This window comes from Nicotiana sylvestris, chromosome 6, assembly GCF_000393655.2.
Source record: "Nicotiana sylvestris chromosome 6, ASM39365v2, whole genome shotgun sequence".
In the NCBI taxonomy this organism is placed as follows: domain Eukaryota; kingdom Viridiplantae; phylum Streptophyta; class Magnoliopsida; order Solanales; family Solanaceae; genus Nicotiana; species Nicotiana sylvestris.
Window position 1 is genome coordinate 145,943,020 of NC_091062.1, and position 16,175 is coordinate 145,959,194.

The window sequence follows — 16,175 nt, forward strand, 5'->3', positions numbered from 1 at the left end:
TCTTTCCTTTGTCATTTACTCTGTTCCTTTTGTCTTGTTTACTTCTTCTTTCTGAGTCCGTTTGGTCAGAGTAAGTGAGAAATGACTTCAAAATTTGCCACCAGCTTTCCAATTGCAAAAAACAGGGTTTGGCCAGCACATCAAAGTGGCATAAGTTAGGAAAGAACAACAAGCGCACTGAATTGGTAACGATCAACATGCTTTGGGATCCATAAGAAATATAAAGGTTTGGTATATTTCAATTCGTGAACAATGCAACAGATAGAGGATGTTGGGTGAACGAGTCAAAGGTATTCTCTGTGACGAGATCAACAAAGAAAGTGGTTAACCAGTGACAAGCAAGGTATTCCAAGCCGAAATCAAAGTTATCGTGACAAGTGAGGGAACAATAGACTTCAAGGACAAGACCAGTGATTTAAGTCAGGAAGGAACAACATGCGCACTAAGTGGATGGAAATTAACGTGCTTTGGAATTCATGTCAACACAAGAAACACGATGCAACAGATGGAGGGTGTTAGGTGGACGGATCAAAGGTATTTTCGGTGAAACACAAAGGTTGGTAAATGTCAGTTCATGAGCAATGCAACAGATAAAGGGAATTGGGTCTGAACGGAGAAGGGTATTTTCTATGATAAAGATGACAAAGAAAGTGGGTAGTACATAAGCAAGCAAGGTCCTCGAATGGAAATCAGTTATCATGGGAAGTGAAGAGCAATCGCCCTCAAAGTCAAGGCCACAAACCAAACACCACATTTTAAACTGACAAGATTTTTCTTTGATTTGAAACAAGGGCAGGAAATTTCGGTTGTTTCGGAGAAACCCTCCGTGGAGAAAGGCAGTTACCAAACAGGTTTGATTTTTGATTTTCAGGATCCTCCTAGAAAATGAGACCTAGTTTAAAGTTCAGAAATAGCATAATCTAGCATAAATGTATCCCAAAGGAACATAAGTTGGTTTAGAAGTTTACATGCTAAAAAGGCTGCGCGAAAACGATCCCCCCCGACTCCATCTTCTCCAACGAACCCCCCCCCCCTTTTCCAGAACTGCTTCTCCAACAGCCCCCAAAACCGGGAACAACCCAGCTCGCCAGAGAAAACACCAACGACCCCTGAACGTTAATCGTCAAACAACCCCGTCTCTGCCTGAAACTCGCCGGAAAATGAGCTCCACTAGCTCGTCGGATGAACGAGTTCCAGATGCGACAAACAGAACCAAGCGACCTCACCCAGCTCACCATCGTCGCTGGACCTCCGTTCACCGCGAAGCTGCCATTTCCGGCGAAGCTTCACATCACAAACGACCAGCCAACACCATGAACAGCCACGCACAGCAGTAGCCAATCTCCTCCCATCCATTCTGTCATGAAAAACACGACCTTCATCTCCCTCTCACCGGAAAACACTTACACATAGCCACACACACACATAGAGCGGGAAAGGGACAGTAGCGAACCCGTCGAGTTTTGTGAGCATGAGAGGCACATGAATATGGTTTCAGGCTTCGCTTGGTTTATTACAGAATATCATCCATTCAATCTGTTGAAATCGCGATCGAGGTACAGTCGGAGATTCGAGTTTGTCGTTGATGACGTCGTCGCGTTCTCCGGTCAGTAAAAGTCCCGCTAGAATCGCCAACGTATATTTTAGTGGGGCGCTGGTCAGTTGTCGGCTTTCCGCCCAAGGTTGTGGTACCATCAATGTCCGTTGTTGAGTTCCGTCGCGGCTCCGTCGAGTTTCGTTAAGCATTTTTAGATTCCATTTTAAAAAATATATATCTCAGGTCCATTCTAATCCCTTCTTAGTTGCTTCAATGTTTGGGTACATTTTCAATGTTGAATCTTGAACTCCCCTGCATGTTTGTTTGGTTTTACTGCTTATTTGTGCTGGTTTACTGCTTATTAGTGCTGTGTTAGATTTAATACGTCTAAATCATTTTTAGTTTAAAGGAAATGGGCTGGTAATAGTTGTTTATAATTATTCAGGTTATTGTTTATCTCTTTAATTATTGGGATCTTGTGTTGCCGTAGGGCCATTACGATGAATTCATGCTTAATTGCCTGAGAGGTTCACGCACAATATTGTTCTCGCTTACTACTTATTCTAGCCTACTTAGTCGAAACATTCACCTTTCTGCACTTATTCGAATTCATGAATGAAATTTTGGTTAGTTTATGTTGAGTTTTGTTCATCTACCTGATTCTGGTTGCAATAATTTGTCATGCACATGAGTACGTCTGGAATGTGTTGATTATTACGTTAATAACATGATGTAGTTTTAAGTAGTGACAAGATTAATTGTGAAGAGTAGTTATGGCCCTCGAAAGTTTGGTTTTGAATTTCCTTTAAAAAGTTGGAATCGATGTGTGCCGTGCCAAATAAAAATCTTAAAATGCACAGCCCTCGCTTAATTAATACTTGAATCCTTAGAAATCGAGGCGTGCCATTTAGTTGAATTCTCATGACCCTCGCAAGTTTAAAAATGCGTAATTGTTTTAGGCGCGATGTTTTAATAATTTACTTTCCTAAATTCGGGTGCACATTTATGTGACCCAAATCCAAATCCCAACAATATTAAAATATGTCAAAAATTATGGGTGCATTTATGTGGCGTGGTTCGAGACACGTTTTAATAACGTTGCAATCTTCTTTAAAAATGAATAAAAGTGGTTTACAGTTAAAAGTGCACATAGGTTAAAACCTGTATTAAAATCAGATAATTAAGCCGGATATAACAGTTGAGCGACCGTGCTAGAACCATGGAACTCGGGAATGCCTAACACCTTCTCCCGAGTTAACATAATTCCTTACCCGGATTTCTGGTTCGCGGACTGTTAAACAGAGTCAACCTTTTCCTCGATTTGGGATTTGAACCGGTGACTTGGGACACCATAAATCTTCCAAGTGGCGACTCTGAATCTTTTTAATAATATGATCCTGTTTCAATTGTTCTTTAATTGGAAAAACTCCCTTTATTATACTCCCTTCTCACGGGTGTAGTGTAAAAAGGAGGTGTGACACTTGGCAGTGACAGGCAATCCATGGGCAGACTTCAACAAGCCGTTGAACGACTCCGACACATTTGTAGTCAGGGCTCCCCATCGTCTGCCGCCATCAGCATGCAATGTCCACATGTGAATCTCATGTCCCATCAGCCAAGTATAGGCTCGTGGATCTAACTGCCGGATCGCTTCATGCGCCTCATGAATTTGCACTGTTGGTGCTTAGTTGCAGCCATCCACATTAAGTCATGCAAGGCCTTGTCAGGATATTTCTTCTGGAAATTGGCCTTCAGGTGCCTCACACTGTAACGGTGGTATGCATAGGGTTCCTACCATTCAGGCAAATGTTGTACAAAACTTAAAATACCACCTTGTCGATCAGATATTAGACAAATACCTGCACGCTGTTTGACAACGTGCTGCTTCAAGTGGTTCAAAAAAAGCGTCAACGTCTCTTTGCTTTCGTTGGCACAAATGGTAAAAGCAAGTGGAAATATTTGTCCGTTGGCATCTACTGCAACTACAATCAAAAGCTTAATATCATACTTTCCATAGACATGAGTACCGTCCATGGAAATTACAGGACGACAATGCACAAAACCATCAATTGCTGGTTTAAATGACCAGAACACATAGTTGAAAATATATTCGGGTCTGTCCGGACTCCGTTCACGCCTCCATTCAACAACAGTCCCGGGGTTAAAGTGTTGCAGTGCAGCCATGTACCTGGGCAGAGATGAAAAAGAATTATCCCAGTCTCCATAAATAAGTTCAAAGGCACGTTTTGCGACTGAGATATGCATTTCTTTTGGTTATAGTACAACCATACTCCCGGTGGACGGCTGTAATATACTCTTTAATCTTGAACCTAATGGACACTTCCAAATATGGAATCAATACTAGAGAAATCAAGTCCACATCCAGGTTGAAGTGATTATCATTGAATGTGTCCATTTCACATCTATGGGTGCTAATAAAATTACCCACTTTCCACAAACCTGATTTCTTCTTGTTGGCACGCAACATCCAGTGACAATCCGTAAAGTCTCTACAGCATACAACCTTGTATACCTCCGTAGTTGACTCACTTACCGTCATCTCATGGAACTCTCTTACACTGTAGATTTTTACATCCCTAATTAGACAAGCTTTATCGGGGAAATACGTGCCCTTTTGCCAGCACCGCTGGTCTAGACTCATCCCACATCGCTGACCGAATTTCGTCATCATTCCTTGTGAGGGCATCCACGTACGGCATACTTGGCAAATTATCACGGTAAGGAATATTCCGCTCATGAAATGGCACGTGGAACTCGTACACTCTTGGTCTAGCGGGAGGTGGAGGAGCATGCTCCCTCGTCAGCTCAGGTTTGGCATCCACTTTCTCTTCGTCATCACCCTCATCATGGAAGGGTGTGTCATCTCCAGACTCATATGCATTGTTGTCATAATCACTATCATCTTCCTGACTCTGGGCATCTGCCCAATCACGAGTCAGTACGTCATCTACGGGCAGTTGTGTGAGCTCAGGAACATCAAGATGCTCATTTTCACTACACAAAAAAACAAAATGATAAGCTACCCAACTAGATAAATACTTTACATATAGCTATATCACTTTACTTACAAGTCGTACTGTCTTGCCGTTTTATGATGTATATTTTCTTGTTGGTGATGACTCCCAGATGGACCACCGTGGTCCAATACGCCAAAACTACGCATATTCCAACTAGGGGCGGGGTCATACGTGTAAAATTCATATCTAGACGGTACCTCCTATAAAAAATATAAGTGTTAATACAAATCCAATTAAAACATAAAATAAACATCGCTAAATTGTAGAAAAATTAAAGTTTACCAGTCGTCTTGTGGATTATATAAAATCGAAAAATTATTTTGTTGCTGCTCATTCGCCGGTGGTGTCAAGTTTAAATCAAGGCAAGCTCTTTCATTAGCAATCTGTCCGGCAAAAACTGCTCCAGAATAACCACCCGATGACTGGGGGTTATCCCTACTATGCACGCCCTCATTATTGGGAACGTCTTCAACCTTGATGTACATTTCCAATAATTTTATTACAATAAATTCCCTGTATTCATCCGGAATCCGCAAAATAATATCTAAGAGTTTCATCATCTTCGATGTTAAACTCAGAATAATAAGCAAACCCCTGCGAAGTCACTGAATATGGAAATCTATCGGTTACTTTAAGGTTAACCGAACGTTTCATCACACACATTTTTTACGTAACAACGATACCAATTTATCGTACTCCATTGTAAGCGGCAATTTAACATTACACTGTGGAGGTCAACTATACCTCACAGAGTTATTCTCCAGCACAACCTCAACCCCCCAATATAATGAAACCTTTATTTTTGGCTCTTCAGACATTATAAAAAAATGATTGATAAGAAAAAGAGAGAAGTATGAACGGAAGTTTGAAGGAAAGTTTTGAATGGATTTTCATAAAATTCAAACGCCTTTAAATAAGGCAAGTCCGAGTTTGGAGTGCAGAATTTTTTTATGTAAAACGCAGTATACTACCATGTTTTATGTATTTCAATTATTGTTATGTCAGTTATCCGCAGAACACTTGGTGGACCCAAAAATTAGTATAAAACGCAGTATAATAATACGTTTCAGTGTAAAACTCAGTGTTATACTACGTTTCACACTAAAAAACAAATATTCTCTTCAGTCGAGTTTATTGGGCCCAAATTTTATAGTTTTTTATAGGGAAACGCAGTACTATACTGCGTTTTCCTAAAAAAAATTAATTTTTAATAAAACGCAGTAATACGGCGTTTAACTTTAACAGCTAACTTTCCGTTAAAGTAAAACTACAAACCGCAGTATAATGCTGCATTTTATGTATTTATGTAACTTTTTTTTAACAGTAAAAACGTATTTTATGCCATTTTTTGCATTATTTAAGTTTTGGACTCACACGACCGGTGCAATTAATAAAGTGACATCTTCACTGTGCGTTTATGGCAAAATAGTTGTGTTGTTAGACATCCAGTAAGGAACAAAGGTGTAAAATACAGTATAATATTGTACTATAGTAAAACTTTAACGACTAAAATTTTATTAAAATAAAATGCAGTATTGTACTGCATTTTAGGTAGAAAAATATTTTTTTTTTAAAACGGTAAAAATATATTTTGAGTCCAAAAAGTTAACCATTTAAGTTTTGGACTCGTGAATATTCTATGGTGAGTAAATATTACGTACCCTATGTATTTCAGCATAAGATGAGATAGAAAAGATCCAATGGAGAGGCACCTCGGCAGTAGAGCCAAAGGAAAACAAAAGCGCGTCTTGACAGCCAAGCACATTTATGTCTTTTGATTTGCCACTTTCCATTATTCAAATAATCAAATCTTACGTCTTTAAAGTTCACAGGGTTTTAGCGCAAACCCCGATGCTTAAAAACATTTGGTAAGTAATTTTCAGGGTTGATGGCCATGGCATTTAGGTTGGAATGTTTAATAACGCGCACATTTTATAAACTCACTAATAACACTAGAGTTTTCTTTTGGGCTTGGACCATTTTTTGGAGAGAAATTTTTATAAAACACTATCTTTTAGTAATAATTAGCTATTTATAGATATCATTTGCTATATTACGGATTGTAGATATGTTTTCTGTTGTTATAAGATGTATTAGATGTATTTAAGCTATTGTATTCATGAATACAGTATCAAAAATATGCATGAATCAGGAAAATCTAGCTAATCAGTTGTTGTATTCGAGTATATTCGACTGTATTTATGGCGTGAAACATGGGATTACAACTGGACATGTTATTATATTCGACTGTATTTACGGCGTGAAACAGGGGATTACACTGTTTTTAAACGGAAAGTGAATCAATTAACATAATAGACTCCTAATATAACTCAACAAACTCAATTATAACACACAAATTTTGTATTTCCAGTTATAAAAAAGATTCTCAACCGAAAAATACCCCAAAAATATAGCAATCTTCAGAGAAATTATATAATACATCTGAATACATAAATTATATTAATTATAAAAAAAATATATGAATACATTCATGGCATATAGCGAGATAGTGAATACAAGGAAATACATAGAATACAGCAGGATACATTGAAATGCAATGAAAAAAAAGACAGTGAATACAATGAAATACATGGAATACAACGAGATACATTGAATTACAATGAAAAAAAGACAATGAATACAATGAAATACATGAAATATAGCGTGATACGTTGAAAATATATTGAAATATATTAACAGAAAATTAAGTTGCTCAGCCTCAAACTCCGTCGTCTTTGTTCAAGAACAAACCCTAATTTCCGGCGAATCCGCCGTCGAGCAAAAACTTTGAATCTCACTGTTCACACGCTACCTGTATAGTATCCGATTTGGGGATTACACTGCTAATTGATAGCAAATGGAATACAACGAGTTTCAATGGTATTTCTTTAAGGCACTTCTTCTCTGTATTGCTGAGTTTATTGCTACTTTGTTGTTTCTTTATGTAACTGTTTTGACTGTAATTGAGTACATGCATCAGTCGGATACTAAAGATGGCGGCGATATCTGTGGCAGCGTTGGTATTCTTGGTATTGCTTGGGCTTTTGGTGGCACGATCTTTGTTGAGATTGAGCATCGCGTTTTCAGGGAATGAGGAAGAGAATGACATGTATCAAAGTAGAGGAAGAGAATGACATGTATCTGAATAGTGTATTTAATGGCTTAGGTGTAGGAGGTAACCAAAATTAGATATTTTACTATAAACATTAAAAGATATCTATAGAATATAATTTTTTAAATGGTATTTATTTAAAATAAATAAGGTGTTAATCTTTGTTATAGGAGGTAAAAATTTCTTTTTTCTACAACACTATTTGTCAAGTAGCAGCCTAAGAAAAAGAAGTGAATCTATACTATATTAAAAGTACGAAGGCCCTTAGCGAAATGTCGTTCGCCTTTATTACCCTTTAAAAATGAATTTCACATAGGATAAAATTATAATTTAAGTTATTTTTCTAATATTTAGTAATTTAAAATCAAATAAAATTTTACTTCTTAAATCTTTCCTTATTGACTACTATGTAGAAAGTCCTAATATTTTGGACTTTAAAATTAATTATAATCTAATATTGAATAAAATTGCAATACTTATAATTCAGAATTGTCATATATTTAGGACAATTCCTTCACATTAAATTTTAGCTCCTCTTTTTCGTTTGGTAGTATTACAAATTCTTAACTAAAAAATAGAATTTCTCCGTCATTGCAATTCCAGGTTTGAAACATTTATAACTTTAACTTTCAAATTTTCATATTGCAATTGTATCACTTTGTTGAACTTGAACATCATTGAATTGTTAGTGTTCGTTTGGACACATCTGATTATAATGGATCAATATTAACTCCTCTTCTTATTCTTATAGTAGATGTTCAATATTTCCGGAAAGTGAGATCTCATGTATTCTCTTTACGCTATTTTTTTAATAAAATATTATTCGTCTTTTTTATTATTTAAAAACTAATTTTATATTAGATAAAAGTGTAAACTAATGACTTTTCTAATATTTAAGATTTTGAAATCTGCTGAAATTTTGGTATTAAATCGTTTCTTATTTGACTAAGTAAAAACTCCTAATAGTTAAGTTATGAATTTATTCCTTAAATCTTTAAATATTAAAGTTTACTATACAACATGCACCACACGTATAAACACATTCGGACGAGTAAGAAAATATCTTTAAATAAACGACATGCTTAAATTAAAAATAACAATGATTTATAGTAATAATAAATACTACAATATACTTTTATCTTTTATTTACATATTGAAATATATGCCAATATTAAATCACAAATATAAATTATAATATTCGACAAGTTAAGCATATAGAAGATACTAAAATTTATATATTGAGATTAGCAATAAATGATACTGTTATTTATAAGAAATTTAAGATTGTTTAAAGTATAACTTACTGCATACTTCTTTTAAATTTATTCTTATTTAAATAATATCCTCTTTATACCCTCGGAGTAGAGGTAAGGTATGTGTACACACTATCCTCCCCAGACCCCACTTATAGAATTTTACTAGGTCGTTGTTGTTGTTGTTGCTTATTTAAATAATATAGAAGTCAAATAATAATATTCATTGATTTTTTAAGATTCATTCTCATCGATAAGAATTCACGTGCAGCGCGCTATATACTATATTAAAAGCACGAAGGCCCTTAGTGAAATGTTATTGGCCGTTTTTATCTTTAAAAATAGATTTCATACAAGATAAAATAGTCATTTAATTATTTTTCTAATGATTTCAAAATCAGCTGATTTTTTTTTAAAATTTTTCCTTATTTAAACTATATAGAAGATCCTTATTTATGACTTCAAATTCAATTAAAATTCACCTTACTTCAATTCTTTCATTAGACCAACATTATTATCCTCGTGGACTTTAAACTTGCATTTGGAGTTTAATGCATATTCTTAGCCTATGATGTATATAATTGTTAGTATCTTTTTCTTTTACAAATCTTTTTCTTTTACAAATACTTTCAATATGTGGTTACCTAAAAGACATCACCAATGAATGTTAAAATTTCCCTTTTTATTTTGAAAGAGTTTTGATTTAAATTTAGGTATAAATTTATAGAGGTCCGAATTACCTGTGGTAATGTTAATTTAAAAAATAAATTAATCTACATCCATACTATGTAAAATTGTAACTATAACTGATATTTAAACTTTAAATAAACTAATATATTTGGAACTTTAAAATAACTATAATTTGAAAAATTGTCCTCAGTGAACTAGATTTCAAAATTTCAAAATTGTCAACAGTAGTCGTTAGAGTTTGTTCGGAATGAGTTTAAAGTAGTATTAACTTTTATTTGATCTTGGATGAATTTGTATCTAATTAAGGGGGAAGCATAAAGTAAGGAGGAACTTGTGAAGTTTCTGTTACTTCATCTGGCTATTTCTGCTCTAAATATATGTTATCAATATCTAAGTTTGTCATCATCAAAAGGGGGGAAATTAATGGGTTTTCAATGTCTTTGCCTTATGTCTTGATGATCTAAAAAACTTACTGTCAAGAACCAGATAGGGAACCTGACACACTTGGTACACATTGCTAATGAACGGATTCCAGCCAAAACTCCAGCCAATGTGAACTGCTGCAAGTGTAGAAAATACAAAAACAAGACAGAGACCTGATCCCTTGTGTTTCCCTGACAGCAGTACGAAAGTCAATTGTACACAGCTGGAAAGTGACTGCCACAAAAACAGTGCACACAGTGCAGCAGTTTTGCAGTCACTTGTCCTTTGACCAACCAAGTGCTTACATCATTCAAGTGATGTCATCAAATGTGTATTAACAAGAGTATTACAACAAAACATTACTTGAACATTTAAGAATTCACTTCAAGCATTCAAGCCTTCTAAGACAGTGAACTTAATTCTCAAGAGCCTCAAGAACAAAGTTAAACGCTACTACGGACCAGTTCCTAAATCCAGTATTTTGTTGTCCTTATTTGAGTTGTAACTTTACAATTGTTCTTATTGTAATTCCCAAATTGTTTAGCTAGAAGCATTACTTAGGAACCCCTTTGTAAAAGCATAAACCCTTTGTGTTTGTGTCGTGACTAGAGTTAGTCATGAGTTGAAGTCTTTGTAATAGGTGTATTACGAGTTAATGAGGGATTAAGAGTTTAACTCCTAGATTGCATATGTTGTAATCTAAAAGTTGCTCATAGTGACGTTGAAATCCTACCAGTATAGGTCATATATTTTATCCCCTTGAGCAGAGATTTTTCCACGTAAAACTCCATATCTTGTTTACCTACTATTTTATTAGTATTCTCAGTAAAAACTCATAGAGGACCTGGTACTCTATAGTTTGGTGGACTCATATAAACTATCAATTCGTATCAGAGCGGGTTCCTCCTATCAGGCTAATACCTAGGAGGATCCTTATGGCTGCTCCATAAAATTTGAAGAAGGTCAATCTACGTACATACCACCCAGGTTCAATGGGCAATACTATGGGTGGTGGAAGACAAGAATGCATGATTTATCATTGCTGAAGATTCTGAGTTGTGGGATGTCATATGTGATAGTCCTTACATCCCAACAAAAGTAGTTGGAGACCTTCCATTAACAATGCCAAAGACCATAAAAGAATACACTGACGCAGACAGGAAAGCTGTGGAGAAAAATTTTCGTGCCAAAAATATTTTGGTGTGTGAAATAGGACCTAATGAATACAATAGAATCTCTGCTTGTGAAACTGCCAAGGAGATATGGGAAGCTTTGCAAACAGCACATGAGGGAACCACTCAAGTAAATCAATCTATGATTGATATGCTCACTATCGAGTATGAACTCTTTAGGATGAAGGACGATGAATCTATTCAAGATATGCACACAAGATTCACCTCCATAATAAATGAGTTACATTCACTTGGTGAAATCATTCTTAAGAACAAGCTAGTGAGGAAGATTCTTAGTATCCTGCCCAGTTCTTGGGAAAGCAAGGTGAATGCTATTACTGAAACAAAGGACCTGCAGGAGCTGACCATAGATGAGCTGGTTGGAAATCTGAAGACGTACGAGATGAAGAGGAAGATAGACAGTGAAAGAAGAGAACCAAAGAAAGAAAAGAACCTAGTAATCAAAGCTGAAAGCAATGACTCAAGTGAAGAGGACCGTGACATGGCTTACTTAACCAAAAGGTTTTAGAAGATGGTCAGAAGATATGGAGGAATACTGAAAAGGGGCAACTCCAGCAAACCAAAGAACTATGATCTTTGCCACAAGTATGGAAAGTTAGGGCACTTCATCAAAGATTTTCCTCTCCTGAAGCAAGAACACTCCAAGTGCAACCCTAAGAAAGCAGCTAAGAGGAACCCGGTTCCTAACAAGCACTTCAAAAGAAAGAGATCTGCTAACAATGTGGTGAAATAGGCTCTTGCAGCATGGGGAGACGCCTTTAGTGAGTCTGAAGATGAAACTGATGCAGGTGATAGCTCCATGATGGCAGTTGAAAGTGAGGAAAATAAATATGATTCAATATTTACTTTGATGGCCCAATCAGATGATGATGAAGACGATGACAACAGTGAGGTAAATTTCAGGGATGTTTAGAGAAATCTGAAATCCTACTCTCCTAAGAAACTCATGTCTTTAGCTAATGTATTGATTGATTCCTATTATAGTCTTGTGGAGGATAAGGATGCCTTGACCTTAGAGCTAGGAGAAGTTGAACAAACTAGAGATGATTTGGTAGTGTGTGTAGTTGATCTGAAGGAAACCATTTATGAGTTGGAGAAATAAAAATTTGTTTTAATCGAAAATATTGCTAACATAGAACATAAAAGAGATGACTTAGTGGTTGTAGTTGTTGACTATAAGGAAACCATTGAGAACTTTAGTAAAGAAAAAGAGGCCTTAGTGAAGAGAGTGACTGAGATCGAGGAATAAAGAGATGATCTCTTGGTAGTAATTGCAGACCTGAGGAAAACAATAGAGGGACTAGGAACAGAGTCTAAACCTGGAAATTCTGGAAAAGGAAAAGAGGTAGCCAGTAAGGCACAATTAGGCTTAAAAACGAGTTGAAGGCAGTGAGAACCAGCATGTGTGTTGAGACTGAGAAAAATAAGCATCTCCAAACTGAACTGGAAGGAGTAAAAAATGATCTTGAAAAGTCCCTAAAGTGGACCTGGTTCTCAGAAGCTATCACTTCCATGTATGTTAATAATGCTGGAAACAGGAAAGGAATAGGGTTCCAAAGGGAAAACCCCTTACAACCCCCATAGCAAGTATGTTGCTGTACCGGATAACTAGCTGTGTACCCACTGTGGGAACAATGGGCATTTCAAGGAAAATTGCCAAGCCAGGGTCTAGTCTATTCAGAAAAACAAAGTGTTTGCTGAAAATGTAACTTCTAAAAAGGGACCAGGTGCCACTCACATAAAATGCATATTACATGCATGGACTAAGAGAGCTCTTATTCTTCCTCTTCCCTACTACAAGTGACCCAAACTTATTTGGGTTCCTAAAACTAACTCTTGATTTCCTTGTGCAGGGAACAATGAAAGGAATCAATCAACAATGTTTCATGGATAGTAGTTATTCAAAGAACATGACTGGGAACACCATGGACTTCCTTTTACTAAAAGCCCTACAAAGAGGGAATGTATCCTTTGGCAATGGAAAAAAGGGGTACATTCTTGGAGTTGAAAAAGTCGGAAAATTACTCACTCACTCTATTGAGAATGTGTGCTATGTCAATGGTCTTAAGCATAGTCTCTTGAGTGTCTCTCAGATCTGTGATAAAGGAAACAAGGCGGAGTTCTTGTCCAAGATATGTACAGTCACTCATCTGGTAACTGATGAGGTGGTACTTGTGGCCAAGAGATACAAGAACATCTATGATGCTGATTTCAAGTCTATACAAAGTGGTGATATGAGTTGTCTAAAAGCTGTTGATGATGATGCTGAACTCTGGCACAGAAGATTGGGGCACGCAAGCTTCTCTCTTCTGAATAAACTAATTCAGACGAACCTGATTCGTGGTCTGCCCATGTCAAAGTTCAAAGTACAGAAAGTGTGTGATGCTTGTGCTAGAGGAAAGCATGTGAAGTCCTCTTTTAAGCCTAAAAAGTATGTCAGCACCTCAAAGCCACTCGATCTTCTTCATATGGATTTGTGTGGCCCAATGAGAGTGCAAAGCAGGGGAGGAAAAAGATACATCTCTGTGATAGTAGATGACTACTAAAAATTCACATGGACTATGTTTCTTAGAATAAAAGATGAACCTTTGAGGTATTTGTGGTTTTTGTGAAGAAAATCCAGGTGAAGATGGAGTCTAGAGTAGCATGTATCAAATCAGATCATAGAACAGAATTTGATGATGCCAAATTCGATGAGTTCTGTAATGAAAATGGCATTACCCTCAACTTCTCAGCCCCAAGAACTCCCCAGCAAAATGGAGTTGTGGAAAGGAAGAATAGAACTCTTGAAGAAATGGCAAGAACAATGATGATCGACAGTGGGATTGCAAAGAATTTTTGGGTTGAAGCTGTCAACACTGCCTACTACTTGGTGAACATATGCATAATCAGATCTCTCCTGAACAAAACCCCCTATGAGTTGTTGAATGAAAGGAAACCCAAGCTAACTCACCTAAGAACATTTGGGTGCAAATGTTATGTTCTCAACAATGGAAAGGATCAGCTTGGTAAATTTGATGCCAAGAGTGATGAAGGAATCTTTTTGGGGTATGCTTCTCAAAGCAAAGCTTGCTAGATATACAACAAGCGGACTCAATGTGTTGAGGAAAGTGTTCATGCAATCTTTGACGAGTCTTGTCCCTCCTGTGAGAAAAGTACCAAGGATGATCAAGATGGAGAGCCCTTACTGGTTCCAGGTGAAGTCATTGACATGACAAATGGAAAGGCAGACATGATGAGCCAAGTGAAGGAGCCAAGTGGAGACAATGTTGCCTCTTCCTCAAGGGAACCGGGTACCTCAATTATAACCACTGAAGCTGAAGAAAGAGTGGTTGATGCAGTGCAGGGTACTCCACAAGTACCTGAGAGAAGAACACAAGGGAACCAGTTAGATATACCCAGCTCCTCTATAAATGAACCTCAAATGCTCAACTGGAAACGGAAAAGCTCTCATCCTCTTGACAACATAATTACCCCTCTAGATTCTGGAGTGCAAACCAAGATCAAAAGCCAAAAATTCACTTGTCTTCTTAGCCTTCTTTCCCAAATAGAACCCAAAAATATCAAGGAAGCCTTGAAAGATGCAGATTGGATTACAACCATAGAAGATGAGCTTCATCAGTTTGAAAGGAACAATGTATGCCACCTGGTACCTAGACCCTCAGATCGAACCATTATAGGAACCAGGTGAGTATTCAGGAATAAGCTTGATGAACATGGAAGCACTACAAGAAACAAGGCTAGGCTAGTGGTTCAAGGTTACAATCAGGAGGAAGGGATTGATTATGATGAGACGTTTTCTCTGGTTGCTCGCATGGAAGCTGTTAGAATCCTAATCGCTTTTACATCTTATATGGAATTTACTCTGTTCCAAATAGATGTTTAAAGTGCATTTTTGAATGGACTTCTTAAGGTGTCTATGTAAAGCAACCTCCAGGGTTTGAATGTCATGAACACCCTGAATATGTGTTTAAACTGGACAAAGCATTGTATGGGTTGAAGCAGGCTCCTCGAGCTTGGTATGAAAGGTTGTCAAAGTTCCTCTTAGAAAATGGTTTTACAAGAGGGAAAATTGATAACACCTTATTCTTGAAGAAATGGGGAAGGAACCTGCTCATTGTTCAGGTCTATGTTGATGATATCATTTTTGGGGCAACAACTGATTCTCTGTGTGAAAAATTTACAAAACTCATGGGAAGTGAATTTGAAATGAGCATGATGGGGGAGCTGAATTTCTTCTTGGGTCTTTAAGTGAAGTAGTCCACGAAGGGTACATTCATTTATCAGCAGAAATACATCAAGGAGCTCTTGAAGAGGTTTGATATGGAAGCATCAAAAGTGATAGACACTCTTATTGCTATGGCTATTCGAATGGACATGGATAAAACTAGATCTCTTGTGAATCAAATTATGTATTGAGGCATTATTGGGTCTCTTCTCTATATCACTGCCAGCAGACCCGATATTGCCTTTAGTGTGGGGATATGTGCAAAGTTGCAATCAAATCCCAAAGAATCTCATCTGAAGGCAACCAAAAGAATTTTGAGATACCTTAAGGGAACATAGCACCTGGTTTGTATTACCCCTCAGGTGACAGTTTTAATATTATTGGGTATGCTGATGCTGACTATGCAGGTTATCTTGTGGACATGAAAATCACTTCTAGAATGGATCACTTTCTAGGATCATGTCTTATCTATTCGGGCACAAGGAAGCAAAACTCAGTGGCTCTTTCAACAGCTGAAGCAGAATATGTAGCTGCAGCCTCCTGCTATGCTCAACTCCTATGGATTCCAGCCAGAACTCCAGCCAATGTAAACTGTTGCAAGTGTAGAAAATAGAGAAATAAGACAAGGACCTGATCCCTTGTGTTTTCCTGACAGCAGTACGAAAGTCAACTGTGCATAGCTAGAAAGTGACTGCCACAGA